Source organism: Petaurus breviceps, unplaced genomic scaffold, assembly GCF_028583685.1.
Source record: "Petaurus breviceps papuanus isolate PSGF00001 unplaced genomic scaffold, PetGlider_PUasm1.0 81, whole genome shotgun sequence".
NCBI lineage: Eukaryota > Metazoa > Chordata > Mammalia > Diprotodontia > Petauridae > Petaurus > Petaurus breviceps.
Genome location: NW_027186546.1, coordinates 4,940,707 through 4,963,854, shown reverse-complemented (window position 1 = coordinate 4,963,854; position 23,148 = coordinate 4,940,707). Strand labels below are relative to the sequence as shown.

Genomic DNA, 23,148 nt, shown 5'->3' with positions numbered 1-23,148 from the left:
AGAGAGAGAGAGAGAGAGAGAGAGAGAGAGAGAGAGAGAGAGAGAGAATATGTGTATCAGGTCTTGGAAAAGTGGCAGTGATACCAAAAATATGGAAGGAAGGAAGGAAGGAAGGAAGGAAGGAAGGGAGGGAGGGAAGGAGAGAGAGGGAGAGAGAGAGAGAGAGAGAGAGAGAAAGAAAGAGAAAGAAAGAAAGAAAGAAAGAAAGAAAGAAAGAAAGAAAGAAAGAAAGAAAGAAAGAAAGAAAGAAAAGACTTTAAGTTGACTATATATTCTAGACTAGTCAGGACCTCTTTTGTCACAGATGCCTGGCTAAAGCCAGGAACACATTATAAAACATAATGCTTTCATCCTTTATTAAGAAATAGGAGGGGCAGCTAGGTGGCACAGTTGAGTAAGAGTGCTGGCCCCAGAGTCGGGAGGACCCGGGATGAGTTCAGGCCTCAGATACTTAACACCGCCCCCCCCCCAACACACACACACACACACACACACACACACACACACACACACACACACACACACAACTGGTCGGTTAACCTTGGGCAAGTTACTTAACCCCAATTGCTCAAAAAAAAAAATAGGAGGAAAGAAAATCAGAGTAACAAATAAGAAATTTAAACTATAAAGACAGTCAACACTTCAGAAATATGTTATCTATAAAATAATTAGGCATCTTGTGAAAAGCCTAATAGGGCTTAGACTAGATGAAGTCTAAACCAGGTGACAAAGGGATTCATAGACATGAAAGATTTAGAAACATCTGGTTAAGAAGAATTATAGGAATTACAGGGATGACTGCACCTAACACAGGTTGCTAAGAATGTAATTGCCTAAGGCCATGAAAATCAAATTAAAAAGGTCATTTAACTGAAAAATAAGGGCTATAATTGGTAAATAGTCAAAGAATATCCTTCTTTCAGTGGAAGAAATCTAAGCCCCTAACAGCTATACAAAAAAGATGGTTGAAACCATTAATTATTAGAAAAATGAAAATTAAAGCAATTCTGAGCTTCTGCCTCAAATCTATCAGACTGGCAAAAATGACCAAAAAAGGAAAAGAATGAGAATTATTGGAGAGACTTCAGTTAAACAGGCACATTAATTCGATCTTAGTGAAACTATAAATTGGTCCAGCCATTCTGGAATACAATTTGGAATTATGCTTCCCACCTCTCACCTTCCCCTCCCCCCCAATCACTAAATTTTACATGCTTTTTGACCCAGCCATATCACTACTGGATCTATTATCCCAAAGAGATCAAAGAAGGTAGAAAAGAATCCATGGCAAAAATATTTATAACAGCATTTTTTTTTGTAGTGGCAAAGAAATTGAAACTAAGGGAGTGGCCATCAACTGGGACATGGCTGTGCAAAATTATGGTATAAAAATGTAATGGAATAGTGTCAATGGAATAGAGATGAATGGTATGGTTTCAGAAAAACCTGGGAAGACCTGTGTGAACTGATATAAATTGAAACAAGAAAAACCAGGAGGATAATTCTCCTAATAGATAAGTTACAGATTCAAGGGGCAGAATGAGACATATTTATGTTTCATTATGTGTGGGAATTTGTTTGCTTGATTATTTCTACTTAGCATAAGGACTAGGCTTTCCTTTTTCTAAGTTATGTTGACAGTAAAAAAAATGAACTGCTTGTTAATTGAAAAAAAAAGTTGAAAAGAAAAATATGGGGGACAGAAAAAAGTCTCTCCCTACATGTATCAGTAAGTACACACACACACACACACACACAATGAATAGAGTGAACCTACAAATTAGAAGTTGAAAGAGTTGGAAGTTTTCAGAAAACAAAAATTCAACAAAAGCGCCACTAAGAAAAATCCATGACTTTGGTCTCTAAGCATAATTGCAAAAAATAGAGGTAAAATCAAGTCTCATGGGAAGACATCCTAGCTCAATAAATAAGTTTGATCTCAAAAATATTGGAGAAACTTGGGGAGGATGAACTTAACTGGGAAATGCATTAAAAAGAAATAATCATGTCAGGAAATTTAGGAATCAGAGGGGAAAATCATGGTAGACGCACTTTGGTAAATATCAATGAAGACAGAAGCAATGATATATTCAGATTATACTTCACATTGCCTTAACAAAAAGAGAAAATAAATGAAGAATTCAGAAAATATCACAACCTTGGTATGGTATAGTAGTGATAGAGGACTGGGGGAAGGAGGGGATATCAGTTCCATGGATATGTACTAGATCTGCCAAAAGGACAGCTACTAATTTGATTTGCCTTAATAAAAATTTTGTCCTCCAAAAGGCAGAGGAACCAACAAAGGAAATTATATTCTGGCTCTAAGTATCATTAATAAGGAAGGATTTTCTATGATAGAAATTATAAGAATTAGAGTCACATGACCAGAAAGATGGTAAAATAATTACTTTCTGTAAATTGTTTTAACCCCTAAACCTCAAAAGAAAGCAATTATGTGCCCAATGTAGAGTAATTACAGCTGACTCCATTAGATAAGAGAGAATACAGTTCACAAGGTAAAAACACCTTGAATCACCACCAGAGAACATTTATAATTAGAACTCTCACTAAGCATCTCTATCTTTGAATGCTCCAAAATGTCAGTTGTGGTGAATATAAGCAAACTCAGATATTTAGGACTGGAAACCCAGATATAGAGATTTTCTACAGCTGCAGTGGCTGTCTTAATAACCCCACTACACACATACCCTACAGGAAATACAGTAGAAACTGGTTCTGCCTAACCATATAAAAGGCAGAACAATAATAACTAGCATGTGTGTACTGTCTACTATGTGCCAGGCACTATGTATGCTAATCACTTTACAAGTATCTCATCTGATCCTCACACAGACCCTAGGAGGTAGGTGTATTATTATCCCCATTTGACAGCTGAGGAGGCAGCTAGGTCGCTCAGTGGATAGAGTGCTGGCCCAAGGGTCAGCAAGACCTGAATTTAAAATGGCATTAGTCACTTATCAGCTGTGTGACCCTGGGCAACTCACTTAACCTCTGTCTTAGTCGGCTAGAGAAGGAAATGGTAAACCACTCCAGTGTCTTTGCCAAGAAAACCCCCTGGACCCATGAGGTCCTAAAGAGTTGGGTATGATTGAACAACAAAAACAGTTGAGTAAACTGAGGCACTCAGAAGGTGACTGACCCAAGGTCACACAACTTCTAAGTGTCTGAGTCTGGAAAGGGAATGGAGAGAGGAATCTAGTTAGCTTAAAAATATGTTATATGGGGGCGGCCAGGTAGCACAGCGAGTAAGAGCACCGGCTTCAGTGTCGGGATGACTTGGGGATCGAATTAGGGCTCAGACAGTTAGCACCCACCCAGAAACACCTGGCTGTGTAACCTTGAGCAAGTTACTTAACCCCAATTAATTAGGGGCGGCCAGGTGGCTCAGTGAGTAAGAGCACCCGCTCCAGTGTCGGGATGACCTGGGGATCAAATCCAGACTCAGATACTCAGCACCACACCCAGAAATAACTGGCTGTGTAACCTTGAGCAAGTTACTTAACCCCGATTGCTTGAAAAAAAAATCTATATCTATCTATCTATCTATCTATCTATCTATCTATCTATCTATCTATCTATCTATCTATCTAATATGGTTGGACATAAAACCACAGGTTAGAGTGGGGCAGGATGCTGTCAGGTATAATGGAAAGGAGCCTGGAAAACCAATTAAGATCAATTCTATCCTCTGAGAAGTGACTCAGGACAAAGTACTAGATCCATTGTTCTCTTCCAAAGATGGTAAGGTGGATGAATAGCCAGCCTCCACAATCTCTGAAGCAATCAAAGAGAAAAGGCCAAAGAGTGCAGGATAAGGAATAAAAGAATAGCTGAACACCAACAGAACTAGAAAGAACTAAGTAGAGCCTAAAAACAAAAGAATGAGGAAAACTTCAAAGAGCAATCAAAATAAGTCAAATAGATATAATGTGAACGAGTCTGAAACAAAATTGACTAACAGGACATAATCCTGTGGCTTCTCCAGAGATCATGAGCTGAGTGGGACAAAAACTTCCAGAGAGGTTCAAAAAAACATAAAATAAGACAATAAATTGAGGTAAGAAATTAAAGCTCTCAATGAAGAATATCAAAAAAAGAATTAGTGGAGTGGCCAGGTAACACAGAGACTAAGAGCACCGGTCCCAGAGTTGGGATGACCTGGGATCGAATCCGGGCTCTGACACTTAGCACCCACCCAGAAACACCTGGCTGTGTAACCTTGAGCAAGTTACTTAACCCCAATTGCTTAAAAAAAAAAAGAATTAGTAAACTAAGGAAAAAAATCAAATACAGGATGGAGAATCTCTTCAAAGAAATGGAGGCTATGAAAAATATTAACAGATTTCTAAAACAAAAACAAACAGATTAGAAACAAAAATAGAAAAAAATTTGTATCACAAAAAAGTGATGTGGTAGATGATCTGGCACAAAAGAAACAAATATTAACTCTATATAGGCCGAAGTCATGAAAAGACAGAATATGCAAATGTAACAAAGATGATGAGTTTCTGAAATGAATATGCTAACTCTAAAAACCTGAATATCATAAGGCCGAAAGTTAAAGAAAACTGCCCGGAACTTCTGAATAAAACACAACATCGAGAAAATCCAAAGAATGCTACAAGGAAAACAAAATTGCACTTGTCATCAATGAAAAAAAATGTTCAAAAAGAAAAATATTTGAGGCATTCATTGAAAAAAAAAACCCTATGGTTAACAGATTCTTCCATTTATAAACACAAAGAGAAGCATAAGAAAAAGACAAGGAAAAATTCCAATTATCAAGAAGACTAAAAACAAATCAATTATTTTGTTTAGAGGTTATTAAGTTTTTCTAAGACAAACATAGTTTTAGAATACTGAAGAACCTTCAGAGATCAAAAAGAACATAAAGTGTTAAAAACTTGAAAGAATAAAAAAACAAACAAAAGTGGTAGAGCTGAATTTTTCTGCATCAAGGACTAAGTCCTATGAGCCCCTAGAGGTAGGTCAATGTCTTTAGCAGGTGGGAACAGAAAATTAGGAGATTATTTATACAATGGGATGGGAATGGGTGATACTTACCTCCTTAACTTCACTTGCAAGAATTCTACAAGCCATAGGCAGAAAAGAACAACAAATAAAGGAGTGATAATTTCTATAGTCTCTAGGAAAGAGGTAGAGGAAGTTGCTGGGTGATGTAGAGAGAGTGCTTAGGAGAAGAGTACCCACATGAGTGGTCTATGGGCCAAAAAGTGGATGAAAATATTCCCAGGGGGAATACTGGTATGTGTCCTCAGTAAGATACAGGAATCTCCTTATATCTGGGTGGAGCTTGTGTATTCTTTTCAAGAGTGTTGTGTGGTGGGACAGTATCCCACCACAGTAGATTGAGTTTCAAGAAGCAAAGGGTATCCAAAGCAGTGAGGAGAGGCAGAGTTGGGAGAACATGGTCTTTGAGATGGAGGCTGATCATGGCAAGGACAGCATGTGGGGCCAGGACTCACCATTTGGGCACACAACGTTACTCCTATCACATGATGCTGACAGTGCTTCCCTCAAGCATTGATATTTTTAAGAATGAGACAAAAACATTTAAAAATGGAAAACGGGTAGAACTGCAAAAGCAAAACTAAACTAGACAAAAGAGGGAGCTCAATCTTCATACTTCAGAGCACCTAACAAAAAGGTCAGGGAGTATAAGAAAGGAATACACAAGAGTATAGTTTGTCAATCAGAAAATAATATTCAGAATAGATTGGAAAAGAAGGGGAACAATGAGGACAAAGCAAACAAAAACTTCTTGAAAAAGAAGATGCAGTAAAAGAAAATTACTAAAAATAAGACTGAGATTTTAAAGTAATCATTTAACTAGGCAGGAACAGAAAAAGGACAAAAGAGGGGAAGAAAGAGATGACTAAATAAAAGAGACATTCTGCCAAGTAAAAGAAACATTTGTTAAGCAACAACATAAATCAACAAAAAGAATCTGGGATAGTATAAAGTAGGGATTATTAATCTTTTTTATGTCATAGGAATTCCCTTTGATACTCTGGTGAAATCTTTTCAGAATAATGTTTTAAAATGCATAAAGTAAAATATATAGGATTGCAAAGGAAACCAGTTATATCAAAAATGTTATCAAAATATCACCCCCCAAAAAGTTCATTGAACTAAGGTAAAGAACCCCAAATTAGTGGTCAAGTGGGAAAAATTACTAATACAAAGAAACACACAATAAAGTGGAAGCAAAATTAGAGACAAAGTACAACTTTAAAAATGAAAGAGAATTTTAACGATAATGTCCAAAGAAATAAATGGAGGAACATACATCCAACGATCTCAGCTTTCAAAGTTCAACATGTTAATTTGAAGAAATTCAGTAAATTGTCCACAGAATAAGAGAAGGCAGTGGCTTAGCTACAATTGACAAGCTATCAGCAAAGATATAAAAATGTTCCTAATTAATAATAATAGAAATGCAAATTAAAGCTCAGTTTTTAACCTCACACCCATCAGACTACAAGAGGAAATGCTAATTGTTGGAGGGTTATAGGAGGACAGCACTCTCATATAATTGGTGGAGTGTTCTGGAAAATAATTTTGGAACTTTACCCTAAAAGTGACTTGTTTCAGTGACACTACTACACCCCAAATGAGTCAGAGAGAGGTAAAAAGATCCACTAACAAGAGATACTCCATAGATGGTAAGGTATTCTACATAGTCTTATTTAGAAATGACATTATGCTGGTTGCATAAAACCCTAGCATAGGGCTCCTGGATGAAATATCTAACCATTTAAGAGTTTGGTCCAATTATCTACAAAGAAATGCAAAGTAGGTGAAGAATGTAGTTAGACAACTAATAGATCTCATTAACTGGCATAAATGTACTATTCTTAGGCAGATAATATCAATGGGCAATGAACTACATTCATTACTAAAAGGAGAAGAGAACATTAAAACACTTTTGGGATGCTGAAAAGCTCCTTTAATGACCCCCAGATTGTCCCTGATATGAAGGCTCATTTTTTTCAATTCAATTTTTTACTGGTATGGAATACTGTAAGAAACACTATATAGCCTCTTAGAAATGAAGACTGAGTCTCATTTAGAGGACACTAGCAAGACACATGATAGTTGTGAACAGGTTGCAATGAATTACAAAGAGCCCAGGTAAAGGATACCAACCAAGAAATGTGTGATCAAAAAAGATGGTCACATTAAAAGGACAGCCCATATTCTCCACTGGCATTCTCCCAATATCAAAAGAAAATAGAAGAGTCATTCAAAGCACTTTGTATAGAATACCTGTAGCAAACTTACAAAAAAGGGCTGGACTACAGTCAAACAGGATGGGGAGGTATAGATGTGTTGCATTCTACATCACTGGCAGGAACATCCCCATCAATGAGATTAGAGCTACCTGTGTACTTAAGTATTGTGTTGTAGTTTGTGTTTGTGTGTGTGTTACTTTCCTATTAGATTATAATGTGATTGAGGGCAGATAATCTTTACATCTGCCATATTGATTAACAGTGCCTTTTACAGAGCAGATGCATGTTTGCTGAATAAATAAAATTCTTTAATATTTATAGGCACAATTTTAAAAAATGTTTTTGTTTTGTTTCATACAACAAAGCAAAAACTCTCACAGACACCTAATTTTAGAAAAGTTACTATATTTATTTAGTGCCACACTAATAAAACTACCAAATAATTATTTTATAGAGCAAGAAAAAACAAAATTCATCTGGAAGAACAAATGGTAATGGATTCTCAAGGGAACTGATGAAAAAAAATGTGAAGGAACGTGGTCTATCAGTACCAGACTTCAAACTATACTGCAAGAAGGTAATCATCAAAACATAGACCATCTCACAGTGTGTACAAAGACAAGGTCTGGCAGAAGCTAGGCATAGCTTCTCACACTGTAAAGCAAGATAAGGTTAAAATGGGTAAGTGATTTAAACACCCAAGTAAATAATCATAAGTAAATTAGAAGAGTATTGAAAAATTTACCTGTCATATTTAAGGATAAGTGAAGTTTATCACCAAACAAAAAGTAGAGAAGATTACTGGAAAGAAAATGGATAATTTAGATTACATGAAATTAAAAAGGTTTTGAACAAATGAAATAAATGCAGCCAAAACCAGAAGCAAGAAACTGGGCAGGAGGTAGAGGGTGGGAGGTGTGTGTGTGTGTGTGTGTGAAAGTTGCAGTATGTTTATGATAAAGGCCTCCATTCTCAAATATAAAGGGCTATAAAAACTGTGCATACCCTTTTACCCAACAATACCACTACTAAATGTGTATCCCATATAGATCAAAGAAAAAGGAAAAGGAGTTATATGTACAAAAATATTTATGGCAGTTCTTTTTGTGATGGCTAAGAATTAGAAATTGAGAGGATATCCATTAAATGGAAAATGGTTGAACAAGTTGTGTTATGATTGTGATGGAATACTATTGTACTGTAAGAAATGAATAATAAAGGGGATGGTTTCAGAAAAACCTAGGAAGACTTGTATGAACAAATGCAAAGCAAAGTGAGCAACACTAGGTTTTACAAAGTTAACAGCAATATTGTCATGACGATTAACTGTGAAAGACTTAGCTACTCTATTCAATACAATGATCCAAGACAATTTCAAAAGGCCCATGATGAAAAATGCTATTCACCTCCAGAGAGAGAACTGATGAACTGTGAATGCGGACTGAAGTATATTTTTTCCAGTTTATTTTTCTTGCTTTGTTTTTCTAACATGACAAATATGGAAATGTTTTGCATGAGTTCACATGTATAAGCAATATCGTATTGCTTGTCTTCTTAAGGGGAGAGTGAGAGAAAAGGGAAGGGGAGAATTTGGAACTCAAAATAAAGGAAAAAAGTTTAAAATTTTTTTTGGGGGGGAAACAGTTATGAATCAAACAAAATCAAGCTCAGTTCAAATATGGTTCCCCAGATCTAGAGAAAAATACTGAAATTTTCCATTTTATGTCACCATGAGACTTTGAGTGCACTTAAAAATGCCATTATTAAATGGAATCTAGTGGGCTGAGTTAATTCTCCTTCAAACTGTGAACACATATGGCCCCTTGTTTATTGAAGTAATTAGCACTACCAAATACATAAGGGTTAGCAGTATGGCTTATGATCTCCATAAGCCAAGTCAGAAAACAAGTCTTGCTGCTTTGTGCAATAAACTATGTGAATGAAATTTTATAATTGCCATCTGAAACATCTGTGATACCATGTCACACTTCAGCTTAAGTCACCTAAAATTCTGTCATCTTATTGACAATTCTACCCCAGAACAATTTCATTATAAACTTAATTTCACAGTTGAACACAGTTAATGAAAGACCAATCAAGTATATAGTATTAATAAGATAGCTTTGTGATTTGCCTTAAAAATCTTATTATAATTTAGTAATTTGATTTAAAAAAAATTTCAGATGGCATTCTTTATCTTCATGTAACAGTAAGAATTATGAATAAAAGAGAACTCAGCTGCTACATCTTATTGCTAAGCATGGTTCTACATGACAGAAAATACTTGATAGAATTCTAATGGCCCCTACAGCTCTAAATCTGTGATCCTATGAATAGCCATATTTATATAGCATTTTGTTTTCAAAAGGCACTTTGTATGTTATTGCATTTGATCCTTATAACAATCCTATCATGTTGACAAATATTGTCATCCTTTAAAAATGAAGAAAACAAATCTTAGAGGGGTGAAGTGACCCATGTTCAACAGAACACTTGTAGAACTGAAGTAGTTTACAAACTGAAAGAACATTATACTGCTTTACTTTTATAGAGAGATTAGTGTGTGCCTTTGTAACCTGAAATGTTAGACCCATAATTAGAGTTCTTCCTTACTTACAGTATGTTACTATGTCAACAGACTTCTTTGGACATTGAACTTACTCCTCTTTGAAAAGGTGGTCTTATAGATTACATTCTGGAATAGCATCCCATCTTATCCTAGTTTAGCTCTGACATCTTGGGAAGAACTGATCTACTCTAATGCCTCCAAGGTCACTAACTAAGCACAGTCTACAGGCTAATGGTACTAACAGAGCACATGTTCAGCTGTAGTGGGCACATGGCAGCTTGTTATGCAATGTAAAATAGAATGCTACACAGGAAATACTGAAATACTGTATCTACCAGTCATTTGGACATTGTATGCATCACTATAGGAATAATTATTGACTCTTTATAAGCTGGAAGGAACTTTGAAATAGTGGTCTTAATTTTTTAGATAAGGAAATTTTGTAACTTTAACAAAAACCTTCCTATTTGGTTAACACTTTTGAAAAACACTTTAATATAAGACAATATAAGAAAAGGACTAGTAAGCTAATGCCCTAAACTGGTCATTTATCATCAGGATGAGACTGAAGTCCCTACTTCCCCACTGGTCTGTATGATCCTACACAACAGAATTAATATCTGTACCTTAGCTACTGAGTCAGAAAAAGGAAACTTTTCACACCTATCTTATAGGACTTTGCAAGGATCAGTTTTAAAAATCTGATTCACAAATTGTTGTTTTTTGAATAGGTTATTTAAATACAAGCTGCTATTATTGCTAATAACATGCTCATTTAAAAGCAACATAATTCCAAATAGCATTCTTAAAAATATTTCATGCTTATCTCCAAAATTCTTAAAAATATTTCATGCTTATTTCCAAAAATGTTTTTGGAATTTTAAAAAAACAGTCCCAAATATGGACAAAGTATATGATGTAATCAATGCTAAATGAAAATGCTTGAAATGATATATTTTGACCTATTAGGGTTTTTAATATCTACTTGTTTGCATACTCATTCAATTCATTTGAGCAAATATTTAATAAATGCCTTGTATTGAAAGTACTGTTCTAATCACTGGAGAAGGCCCCAACATTACTTAAAAGAGCTTAAATCAATCAAACACCATTCTTGTTCTTACCAAATATTTAGTTATATTTCATAGAACTGGAGAACCTTAAGTTGGACATACCTTTGAAACATCACTTTAGTCCAGTCCATACTCTAGCAAGAACATCATCTACAACAATGAACAAGAGATCAACCAACTTCAACTGGAATATCACCAGTAACGAAGAATTCATTACCTGCTGTGGAAGACCATTCTACTTTTGGAAGGCTATAATTAATGAGAATTTTAAAAAACAACAAAAACTCATATTGAAATAAATCAGATGCATTTTAAAGTATTTGAAAAGTCTTTTCCCTTTCACCCTTCTCCCAAAATGAACAATTATCTCTCAGCCTATGGCAGTCTAACAGAATTTAACCCGTAATGTTTATAAATTAGCATGTTGATTTAATATTCTTAACTTGAACCCCTTGGTTTATGGAATTTGCCAGCTGCTCTGAACAAGTCTGGCCCCAGGGCATCTCGCTACCACTACCAACCCAGTACAATCCAGTTTTGAACTAAAAATAGCTGCCAGGGTGGTGGCTGTGGTAGGAAGTCCCATCCCCAGTACCCTGGTAAGGGCTGAATGTTTACAAGCTGTCTAAAAAGCAAAGATTCCAATGTCAGCATTTCATTCTGAATTTCAGAGGTCTTTTTCATTTTCTTATTTAAATACCCCCTCCCTCCAAAAAAGTGATTTAGCTATGTGGGAAAATAGTGTGACCAAATTCCTCTCCTCCCTTCCCCCATGATTCTGCTTTAACTACACCACTGGCATGAAATTGTGCCAACCTCTGTTGTCACTGAACAGGAACTGGTCATTTGTGATCATTAACATTTCAAAGGGAGATCAAGCACTGTAGGAAACTATTGAGTTGTCCATCAAAACAGCTATCTTAGGAAATCCTTGCCTCCTCCCCCCAAAAAAAGTTTTCTTCAGTGAGTAGTAAGGAAATCTGAAGTAACAAAAGTTTAATTCAGAGAGTGAGTTGGCAAGTCCCTTTCCCATAACATATCTTGCTTGTGCTATCATTTCATGTCAATAATTCACTTTCTAGTATTCTCAGTATTTTAGTAATTTTGCATACTTTATTGGAAAATGAATCTTTTCCCTTAATAAGATTTGTTGTGGTTTTATATATGACTTAATTACCTTGGTAAAAATTCTTTTCTGTAGGAATCTGGTAGTATAATGGAAGCTGATGAGGAATAAGAATTTAATATATAGAAACATCATTTTATAGAATTTTTCTTTCCTAAAACAGATATCACATATATTCCAGAATGCATAGGAATGACAGGTAGCAGAGTTCCCCATTTTCTGTTGGGGCAGTTTAAAAGAAAAGTATTCAAAATATAATGTGAAAAAATTCACAATTTGAATAGTTTCACCAAGTTGTTAGAGTACAATGAACAATACATTCCAATATAATACAATACAATAGGAACTTGAATCATCATTAAAATCAAAGACCTTCTGGTTAAAACAAAAAAAGCAACTAGGTAAAAGTATCCAGTTTCCATTACCAATAGATTATATTCCTACTTTTTTTTTTTTTTGCTTTTTGGAGGGCAATTGGGGTTAATTGACTTACCCAAGGTCACACAGCTAGTTTGGGGTTAAGTGTCTGAGGCTGAATTTGAACTCAGGTCCTCCTGACTCCAGGGCCAGTGCTTTGTTCATTGTGCCACCCAGCCACTCCCCTATTATACTTTTAAGAAAAAACACAGTGACTACTAATTTACCAATGACATATTTTCAATAATTTTCCCAGTAGTGTTAATGGATTTGATTGACCTGGTCCCACTCTGGTCCCATTCCCCTTGTGCCAAAATAATACCTATTTACAAAATGGCTAATTTAGGAAAAGGTCTATTTGGGGAACAAATCTGCCACTTTGACCTCATTGGCACCACACTCCAATCAGCTGATCTAAGCATCCCAGGCATATGCTAACATACTGATTTCCTAAGTGTCTCTACTTTCTTCATCAGTACAGATCACAAATCTTCCATGACTGTTCATTCTCTACCACTATTATGTCCTCAGGAGAGTTGCCTAATGTACCAAAGGCCAGTGACAGATGGTGAAAGTGGAGACCTGAGCAGGCTCCCAATGTGAGATAAGGGGTAGTTCCCACAGACTTGGGTTGGAGGTATCTAAGGTCTTAACCAGACTAAGAGGAGAAAGGGAGAGTGAGAAGAGGAAGGGGGAGGGACAGGGGAGGAAAAGAGAGAGAAAGGGGGGAGGGGGCACAGAGAGAGAAAGAGATAGAGAGGGAGAAGGGAGAAACTGACAGACAGACAGACAGAGGAGAGGAGGAGAGCATATGATGTCTTAGACTGGAAGTCAGGAGTACTAGATTCTAGTCCCTGCTGGACACTAACTGTTTTGCTATCTGTAAAAATCAAGAATTTGGACTAGAATGATATTAGTAAACTACTGCCTAAGGGCCAAATCCTGCCAGAACTTTTCCTAGCTCAGTGTCCAAAAAATCATTCATAGCTCATAAGAAAAAGAATTTAGCCCAGGGCCATGGTTTGCTCACACCTGCACTTAATGATCTCTGAGGTCCTTTATGGCTGTCATGTGATACTCTGAGGGTTGGGGAAGGGAGGTCAGAAGATTGGGTTCAAACTCCTTGAGGATAGGGATTGTCTTTTGCCTCATTTAGTATCTTAGCACTTAGCACAGTGCCTGGCTCATAGCAGGTGCCTAACAAATGTTTATTGATTGATTTATTCAAGACCTCTTTCATCCTTCTCCCTTAAAGGATCTGTTTGTTGTAAAGGTTGTCAATCTATCCCTCAGGCTTCTTGGATGCCAGGTATGGAGAAACAAATAATTATTCTTGATAATTAGGTGCAAAGATAAGTTTAAATAGAAATTACCAAATGGCCTTCCTCCCCTTAAGGACATAGACTCCAGCATTCAAACATTGCCCATGAGTCACATTTCCCAAATGGGTTCCAAACCAGATTAAAATGTACTTGGGAAATGCTTAACAAAGTAAGTTAAAATACAATAATGCATAGCTAATATTATATTGAAAACTCAGTCAATGTTTTGTGGACAGGGAACTTTATGTATGAATTAGTTGCCCCTGTTCCTATTTGAGTTTCACAACACTGCTTTAGTATATCCTGGGGATTATTTTTCCTCACTTTACCTTTCATGGTGGTATCAAGGGGTGCCAAATTTACCAGGTTACAATCTGTAGTGTTTGCCCCAAGAACAATAATTCTTAATTATTATTATCTGTATGTGTCACACAGATATACATTCATATGGAAATAGATGTTATAGGGGCAGCCAGGTAGCACAGCAAGTAAGAGCACAGGCTCCAGTGTTGGGATCAAATCCGGGCTCAGACACTTAGCACCACACCCAGAAACACTTGGCTGTGTAACCTTGAGCAAGTTACTTAACCCCAATTGCTTAGGGGCGGCCAGGTGGCTCAGCCACTAAGAGCACTGGCTCCAGTGTCAGGATGACCTGGGGATCAAATCTGGGCTCAGATACTTAGCACCACACCCAGAAATAACTGGTCCTGTAACCTTGAACAAGTTACTTAACCCCGATCGCCTTTAAAAAAAAAAAAGAAATAGATGTTATACACACACACACAGAATTTCCCTTCCAGTTGCATTTCAATTTGTGCAATATGCATTTTTCTCCATATTGTACTTCGTGTGAATGTTCAGCAATTTCTTTCAAAATGCTATGCACTCAGAGGAGACTTTCATGTTCCAGAGACAAATGGAATTGGTTCCATTTAAATTACAAAGAGCTACATGTAAGGAAGGCTTCTTTTGTTTGGACTTCGGAAAGAAAATCTTCTATGACATTAGTAAAACAACTTAAGTGAGCACCATCTTCCTATTTTAAGCCAATATTCACCCACATTAAAGTCCTTTTTGTAATCACATGTCATACAATCCTATACATTTTAACATATGTACAAAAACTCGTTTGTATTTTGTTCCTGCCAAAAGATTTAAAAAAAAAAACACAATAAACATGACCTCTATACTTTTTTTTGCTTTTAAGAAAAAAATTTTTTTTTGGGGGGAAGGCAGGACAATTGGGGTTAAGTTACTTGTCCACAGTCATATATGGCTAGTAAATGTTAAGTATCTGAGGTAGGATTTGAACTCAGGTCCTACTCTATTCACTGTGCCACCTAGCTGCCCCCTCTAAAATTACTACAGAAAATTGTGTACAAAAATTTATCTGTTCCCTTCTCATGTTTGAACTATAAATACAAAACAATTTTGCAAGGCAATTAATTAGTATAATATAGAGATGGAAAAGCACTACAAAAGACATCACCAAGGACTTGTATTACTAGAAAAGTAGCATAAATCTAGAGCTTAAAGGGACCTTAGAAGCCATCTAATCCAACCCACCCATTTTACAGACAATTTACATTTTACAGAGGCAGAGGTTGTGAGATGCTTGGGGGCATGAAGGTAATGACTGTTAGAAAGAGGATTTGAATACAGGCCATGTACGGAGCACAAGTAAGAGATCATAAATGGAGGGCCTATATGATATCCATGAGCTATTAACAGACTCCGATGAAGACCTTTAGCAAATCCTCTATGGAGGAGACATAGAAAAATATGAACAAGAAGTATGCAGGGGCACTTGAGTGATGAACCCGGAGCACTACACTTGAGTCCCCATGAATCCCAGGCAGCTTTTCCCAATCCCCCTTAAAATTAGTGCCTTCTCCAGGGCGGCCAGGTGGCATGGTTAGTAAGATCTGGCTCCAGAGTCGGGAGACCCAGGATCGGTTCCAGCCTCAGATACTTAACACCCACACAAAATCATAACTGTCTGTGTAACCTTCAGCAAGTTACTTAACCTCAATTGCTTAAAAAAAAAAATTAGTGCCTTCTCCTCAGCTGATTATCTTGAATTTAGCTTGCTTGTATGAGGGTGTTCATGTTGTCTCCCCTATTAGACTGTAAGCTCCTTGAGAACAGGGACGGTTTTTTCCCTTTCTTTGTATCACCAGTGCTTCATAAAGTCCCTGGCACATAGTAGGCACTTAATAAAAGCTTTGACAGATGGGCATGAACTGGAATCACTAGTCTACTGTTACTTCTCTAAACTTCAGCTTCCTCATCTAAATTAGGCAGTTGGACTAGACAGTTTCTGGGGTCCCTTCCCAACTAGATTATGTTCCAATTATGTGCTCTGGTGGAAGCAATATATACTCCCATCAAGGAGACTACAAATTCCATGAAATATTGAGAAAGGAGGAAGATGGGTTACCACTTCAGATCTTCTCAGTCAACTTTTTCTTGATGTTTTACAATCTACTATTCAGAATCAGAGAATAACAGAAGGGATCTCAGAGACCACAGAAACCAAGTCACACATGAAACGGAATCCTCAGTATAACATATCCAATAAGGCAGGCTTCTGCTTGAAGATTTCTAGAAGTTCACTCTGAACCATTCCCTTCTTTTGCAATCTTCCCTTCTTTGCAATTACAGATAGAGCAATAGAGATATATAGCTATAGATGTATCCATGTATATGTAATATATATGTGTGTGAACATACATACACTTACATGTTTACACCAATCCCTAAGTGCCTTTAAACTTGAATTGCCCTCAAAGTGGATTTGGTCAAGTCCAACACCGATGCCTTTTCCACCCAGAAAGCATTCAGTGTGGAAGTAGAAGAGACCAAATGTGATGGTTCCTCTCACTAGTGATGAGAATTGATACAAACACGGGCAGATTCATTCAACTTCACATCTTTTTTTGTCCTCTTTCCAATTTTATCTACCAATGTTCTTTGCTTATCTGGGTTTCATGCCAAACTTTCTTTCAACTGCCTTTCATTGTTTGTTAGAAGATGTCTATAATCTTCTGTCATCTTTCTCTGTTACGTTTTGCAAATGAGATTGTATACTAAACCAATATAGCCTTTGGCTGGTATGCCTCTCCACTTGGCAAGGAGATTCAATATTTGCAAGATGAGATGCTTCTAATATTTTTTTTAAATAACAAAAATAACTTCAATTTTTCTAAGGCTCCAGGCAAATTATAATAACTAAAAATGGATTAATGTCATGTCATTCTTAAAAAATCATTGAAATAATATCTTTATCATTCAATATCTTTGAATGATATTAATTGAAATAATATCTTTATCATTCAATAAAAACACCACAAAAATGTCCAAGAGATCAGCAATGGTCCTTTCTCAAGTGCTCTAAAGTCTTTGATTCTTAAGTCAAAGTAAAACTTGGACTTGTCATGAATGAAAAGACAACTGAGGATTGAAATCTGAGTTAGGAAGACCTATTGTCCAGCTAGCATGGTGGAGTGGAAGAAGTACTGGACTTATATGCAGAGCAGAGCATCTGTTTTCAAATCTAATCTGTGTTGTTTATTACCTGGGAGAAGCTATGAGCTATCTCATTTTACACTGAGGAAAGAGAATTTGAGTGCCATGCCTAAGGACATCCAGCAAAAGAACAGATCACAAACTGGAACCCATACCCCACAATTCTCAACCCTGTGTGATCATTTCTATGCCACAAAGCTTCCCCTAAATTGCCTAGCAATTTTTAAAAAAGTATATAATTGTACATTTTAATAAACATTTAATATAGAATGTAGTTGTGTTCAAATAGAAATGAAAGTCATTAAGAAAAAATTTTTCCATAAAAAGTTCTTATATTTTGGCTAGACATTTTAATAACAATGAAACTCTTTTTAGGCCATTCAAAACTGTTTTGAGTTCTTATCATTTTAAAAATGACACCATGAGGGTGAGGGGGTAGGGTTAAGAAGAAGGATCCTATATAACAAATTTAAAATTAGCTACTGGTACTCTAAAGGTGAGATCCTATACAAGAACACTATGAAATTAATTACAAACTGGAATGTAGCCTGATAATAATTAGACCAAAGCTTCACACCATATATCAAGGTAAAATACAAATGCATACATGACTTAGATATAAAAGGTCACATTACAAGCAAATTAAAGGAGTAAAGAAGAGATTACCTTTCAGACTTTATGACCTAACAAAGGATAAAAGATCCCAGAAGATAAAATGGATAATTTCAACTACACAAAATTTAAGTGTTTTTTTTAAAACACTAATCCTATACCCAAAAAATTTTTTAAAATGAAAAGGACTGATATGTACAAAAATATTAAGGGTTTTTTTTTTGGTAGTGGCAAGAACTGAAAACTAAGGGGGAGCCAGAGAATGGTTGAACAAATTATGGCATATGAATAAAGGAATATTATTGTGCCATAAGAGATGACAAAAAAAGGTTTTGGAGAAACCTGAGAAGACTAAACTAATGTGCAGTCAAATGAGCAGAACCAAGAAAAAATGTATATGGTAATAATAATATTTTAAAGACAAGAAACTCTGTATTACTTAAGAACTCTGATCAATGCACTGACCACCCATGCTTCCAAACTACTGATAATGAAGAATGCTACCTCCAGCAGAGAACTGATGGACTCAAGATGAAGAATGAGACATAGTTTTTTGGATATGACCACTGTGGGAATTTGCTTTGCTTGGTTAAGCATATCTGTTAGGGGGAGGGAGTGGGAGAGAGAAGAAAATAAATGCTTGTTAAATGAAAACAAAATTAAGTCCAGGGGGGAAAATGGGAGAGGAGAGGGAAAGGGGAAAAAATTGCAGCCGAAGTGCTAACTTCTGATATCTAGGATGAAGCTGGAGAGAAATTCTATAAAGAGCTCAGAATAAACAAAGAAAGTAAAAAATGTTAGAAATTATGGACCAGGAATGAGGAATAAAATAGGCCACGTGTGTGTGCGTGTGTGTGTCACATACATATACATATATATCTACAGTAACATTATAGTGTACACAAAAGACACAGATAATTTATTATATTTGAGCACTGCAGAAATGACTAGTTACTCATCTAGGCATCATTCCTGAAACAGTTATCTGTATAAAGTCAAACCATTGATTATTTAGATAAAAAATCAAATAAGTAGAAAGGAAGGAAAGAAAAAAGAAAAAAGGTATGATATACAATTAAACTCCAAAATAACCTAAACAAGCTATTGATTCAAAAAATCTGGATATGAACAGAAGAATAGAGACATCACCAATTATAGCATTTCCAAATACATACACATATAAAACCAATTGACATGAGACTAAAAAGGCCTAAAAAGTGCCTTAGTTGAAGAAAAACTACTTTACTTGCCTAATAAAAAGACTGCTATCACAGGAAAGGGCAGAACAGATTTAAAATAATATGAACTCATTCATATAAGAATGGTAGAATATTTTGCATATTTTTTATAAAGTTTTGCTTTATAAAACAGAAGAATAAAAAAAGCAGGGCAAAGTAAAAAACAATTTTAAGAAAGCTTAGCCAGAGCCCCAATTATGCAAAGTCATCCTGAGGGCATTTAAAGATGAAACTCAAAGGAAAACAACAGAGCACAGATTGAAAAGGTTTTCAGAGTTTTTCTAACAAGCTCTTTTTCCCATCAAGAAAAGTGGAGCCTACCAGTCCCAGATGTGCCTATAGAACACAAACAAAATGGTACTAGAAAAAAGAGAGGCAAAGTAACTTGACCAGATTGAGTGGACTTAAAATAGATCCTACTGGGGTGGCAGAAGTGTAACTGTTGAGAGAAATGTTCACAGGGTACCAGAAGAAGATATCAAAGGTGTGGTGAAAAGTGAAAAGCCTAATGGCGCCACTTATAAGTAAGACAGAACAACATCTACTTGAAGCTGTCATTCCCCTCTGTAGTATAAATAACTGAATGGGAAGCCTTAGATTACAATCCCAATTCCGCTACTCCTCATTTCTTACAGTGTCACTTCACATGTTTACATCCAAATTATTCAACCCTTCCTCAATGAATGGGTATCCCTTTAGTTTCCAGAAGGGCTTTGCCACCACAAAATGATCTGCTAGTAAAATTTTTGTACATAAAGGATCTTCTCTTTTTTGATCTTTTAGATGTATATTTAGCAGTGGTATAGTTGAGTCAAAGGGCACTTACTCTTTATGCATAATTCCAAATTGCTTTACTTGGCCTTTTTTAGTCTCATGTCAATTGGTTTTATAGGTGTATATATGTAATGGGAATGCAAATTTGGAAGATCTTCCCTGCCCCTAGGCTAAAATGCACCTGAAGACTGGGGAGGGAGGCTTGTTTTTCAGTAGATACTTCTTGATTGGCCAGTGAGTCAATAAGGTTGTTAAATGTTCTGAGCCAGGAGAAGGCTATATAAGCCCTGATGTGTAGCTTTGTTTTGGGGACTCACTTTGAGAAGTGTTCTGTGATTTGATCTGAATTATGGGAAGCCGTTGTTGAGAGTCCCCTGGCTTTGAAAAAACCAGATGCTGATTTGGTATGGATGTAATGGCTGGACAGTTTGGAAAGCTGTCTACTTGATCTGTTAATGTCTTGATAATTCTGTCTGTATATTTTGAAGTTTGGGGTGCTGACCTTTTTCCCCTGAACAAGGTAAACGATATATGTCTGACTGATTAAAGTAAGCTTGTTAACCCATTTTGAGTTGCTTTCCTTTAACAAAGCAGATCCAGGAACCTGTGGTGGCGGCAAACCCTGGAGACCTTGGGGTGCTTGCTGCTACAATATATCAATTTACAGGTCTACAAACAGTGTTTCAATGTTTTCCCAGTCCCTCAATATCTACCATTTTCCCTTTTTTGCCATCTGTCACTGATTAGTAGAAGATAGAATCTCAGAATTGCTTTAATACACATTCTCTATCAGTTGAGGTTTTGAATACTTTTTTTCCATAGTTATCAATAGCTCAGCTCCCTTCCCTTGAGTACTGCCTGTTGATATCCTCAGACCTTTTTATCAATTGGAGAATAGCTTGTTTTGTTTTTTTGTAAATCTGAAACAATTCTTTATACAATTTGGAAATTTAAACCTTTGTCAGTGAAACTTGATGCAAAGATTTTTCCCCCTCACTTAAAATTGTGTTTCCCTTTAAATACTAATTAGCATTATTAAATTTGTGCAAAAAAATTTAAATTTTATGTAACAAAAATGATCAATTTGGGGGGTGGCTAGGTGGCACAGTGAATAGAGCACCGGCCCTGGAATCAAGAGGACCCGAGTTCAAATGCGGCCACAGACACTTAACACTTACTAGCCGTGTGACCTTGGGCAAGTCACTTAACCCCAACTGCCCCTCCAAAAACAAAACAAAACAAAATGATCAATTTTAATCTATGAGCCTCTTCTTTGGTTATGAACTTTTCTTCTGTTCACAGGCAGAAGAAAATTTAATTTACCAAATATTAATTTATTTACTCTTTTCTTGATAAATTAAGGTAGTATTCGGGCTCTAGTACTCTATGATATTAAGCATCCCTTGCAATATTGTACAGTCACAGTTTTATGCTTTAGCTCTTTCCCCTTTTTCCCTTAACGCTCTAAGCTATCTGTCACTAAAGGTCACTAATCCAGCTACTACCAGTTTATCCCCCATTCTAGTTTGCTAGGAAAATCGGTCAGGGGTTAAGAATTGTAGGTTAAATCAGAGTCAACAAGTCTGGGTATAAAGTCCTAAAACATAAAAGTGCCAGATTTTAATTATGGAGCCTTGAGAGAGCTGTTCAATTTCAGACTGATATTTCATGAATTCTATGTTCCATATAAATTCAGTGTTACTATTATATGCAACATTCAGGGAATTAGAAATAAAAATGAGTTCAGCCTCAGACACTTAAAACTAGCCGTGTGACCTTGGGCAAGTCACTTAACCCCAATTGCCCTATCTTCCCCCCTCCAAAAAGAAAAAAAAAGACATAAAAATGAGAATTTCAAGTTGAACAGCAAATTGTTCAGAAAATTCAGAAATTGTGTCAGTTTTTAACTTGAATTACAGATAACATTCCAAATTTATGGTTTAAAATACTAGAGTCACTTCATTCATTTGACCACCATGTATTAAGGTTCTCTGCCTTTTACAAAGTGCTGTGAAGTACTTGGGAAAACAGAAAAATAATTAAGGCAGTGTCCTTGTCTTCTTGGAGTGTACTTTGAGTTTTTAATTGGGGATATCTGTAACAAATATCAGAAAATAGCTTTTAGAAGGAACCTTGGAAAAATCTTGGCCAACTCTATTATCTCCTCTTAATTATATGTTCTTAATATATAGTTCTTAATTATATGAAACATTCCAGCACTTACATAAATATATACATGTATCCATTCACACATATATACATAAATGTATACACACATCAAAATGTAATCTTTCATAATGAATTTTGGAAAGGTGAATCCAATCAATCTTCTAGCAAAGTAGAAAGTGTATAATATAAGGTTCTTCTTTTGAAAAAATATTCACTTTTTGTGCAACTATTACTTAAATGTCTATAGAGATTGATCTTGTAGTTATATACCAGTTAGCCAATGGCATGCTGGAGCCAGTAAGTACTAGATCAAGAGAGCTGATGGTTAAATTGTCAGGAATCCAAAATTTGACCAGAGAGTTGTTAAACACAGCTAATGTATCTTCAGTTCAATCCTGTATCAGTGATATTATTTGTTACTTTAAAAGAATTCCCATACTCTGCTTTGAATCTGCTGTCCTGGCTGGTTTCAACTTAATGGAACTAGATGTCCCTCCCAGGACAAACTCATCACTTCTAAACTTACCACTGTGCTGGTAGCACCACCTACCTCAGCCTCCTATCCCCTCTGACTGAAGGGCTAGAGGGCAGAGTGCCAAAACTCCTCTTAATGCCTTCCTTTATAAATAACTTAATCATAAATAGTTGGTGAAAAAAATTGCATCATTTTAAGTGATATTTTAAAACATGAAGTTGATTTCAATGATTTTCAGGATTTTGTAAATAATAATGTAGAATCAATCCATTTTCAGTCCTTGTGATTTTACAAAAAGCTAAAAAGATAGTGTGCACTATTGCAATCAGCAGTGCTGAAACCGGAAGAGGTTTCGGTTTAATCAATATAATTTAGAGAAGGGGGAGAAATAATTTAACAGTACAACACATTATATTTCATGACAATAAATTCATTGGGAAAAGAATGTATTGGGAAACATCTCTATTAATCAAATTATGGTTGAACTGCAACCACAGGGTAGTTACAGATACAAGAGTCCAGCAAAAAAAATAAAATAAAATAAAATCAATGAAAGCATTCT

General features: G+C 36.0%; 1 protein-coding gene across 3 annotated transcripts in view; it reads right to left on the bottom strand.

The window, feature by feature from the left end:
- Positions 1-23,148, bottom strand: part of LOC138176114 (ras association domain-containing protein 8-like) — a 117,798-nt gene that overhangs the window by 77,095 nt on the left and 17,555 nt on the right. Inside the window, exon 2 of one of the 3 annotated variants that reach the window (XM_069106869.1) lies at positions 11,025-11,072. The exons of the other annotated variants lie outside the window; for them this stretch is intronic. The gene's annotated coding sequence lies outside the window, so the exon portion shown is untranslated. The remainder of the gene's footprint in view (positions 1-11,024; positions 11,073-23,148) is intronic. 3 annotated transcript variants of the gene reach the window in all.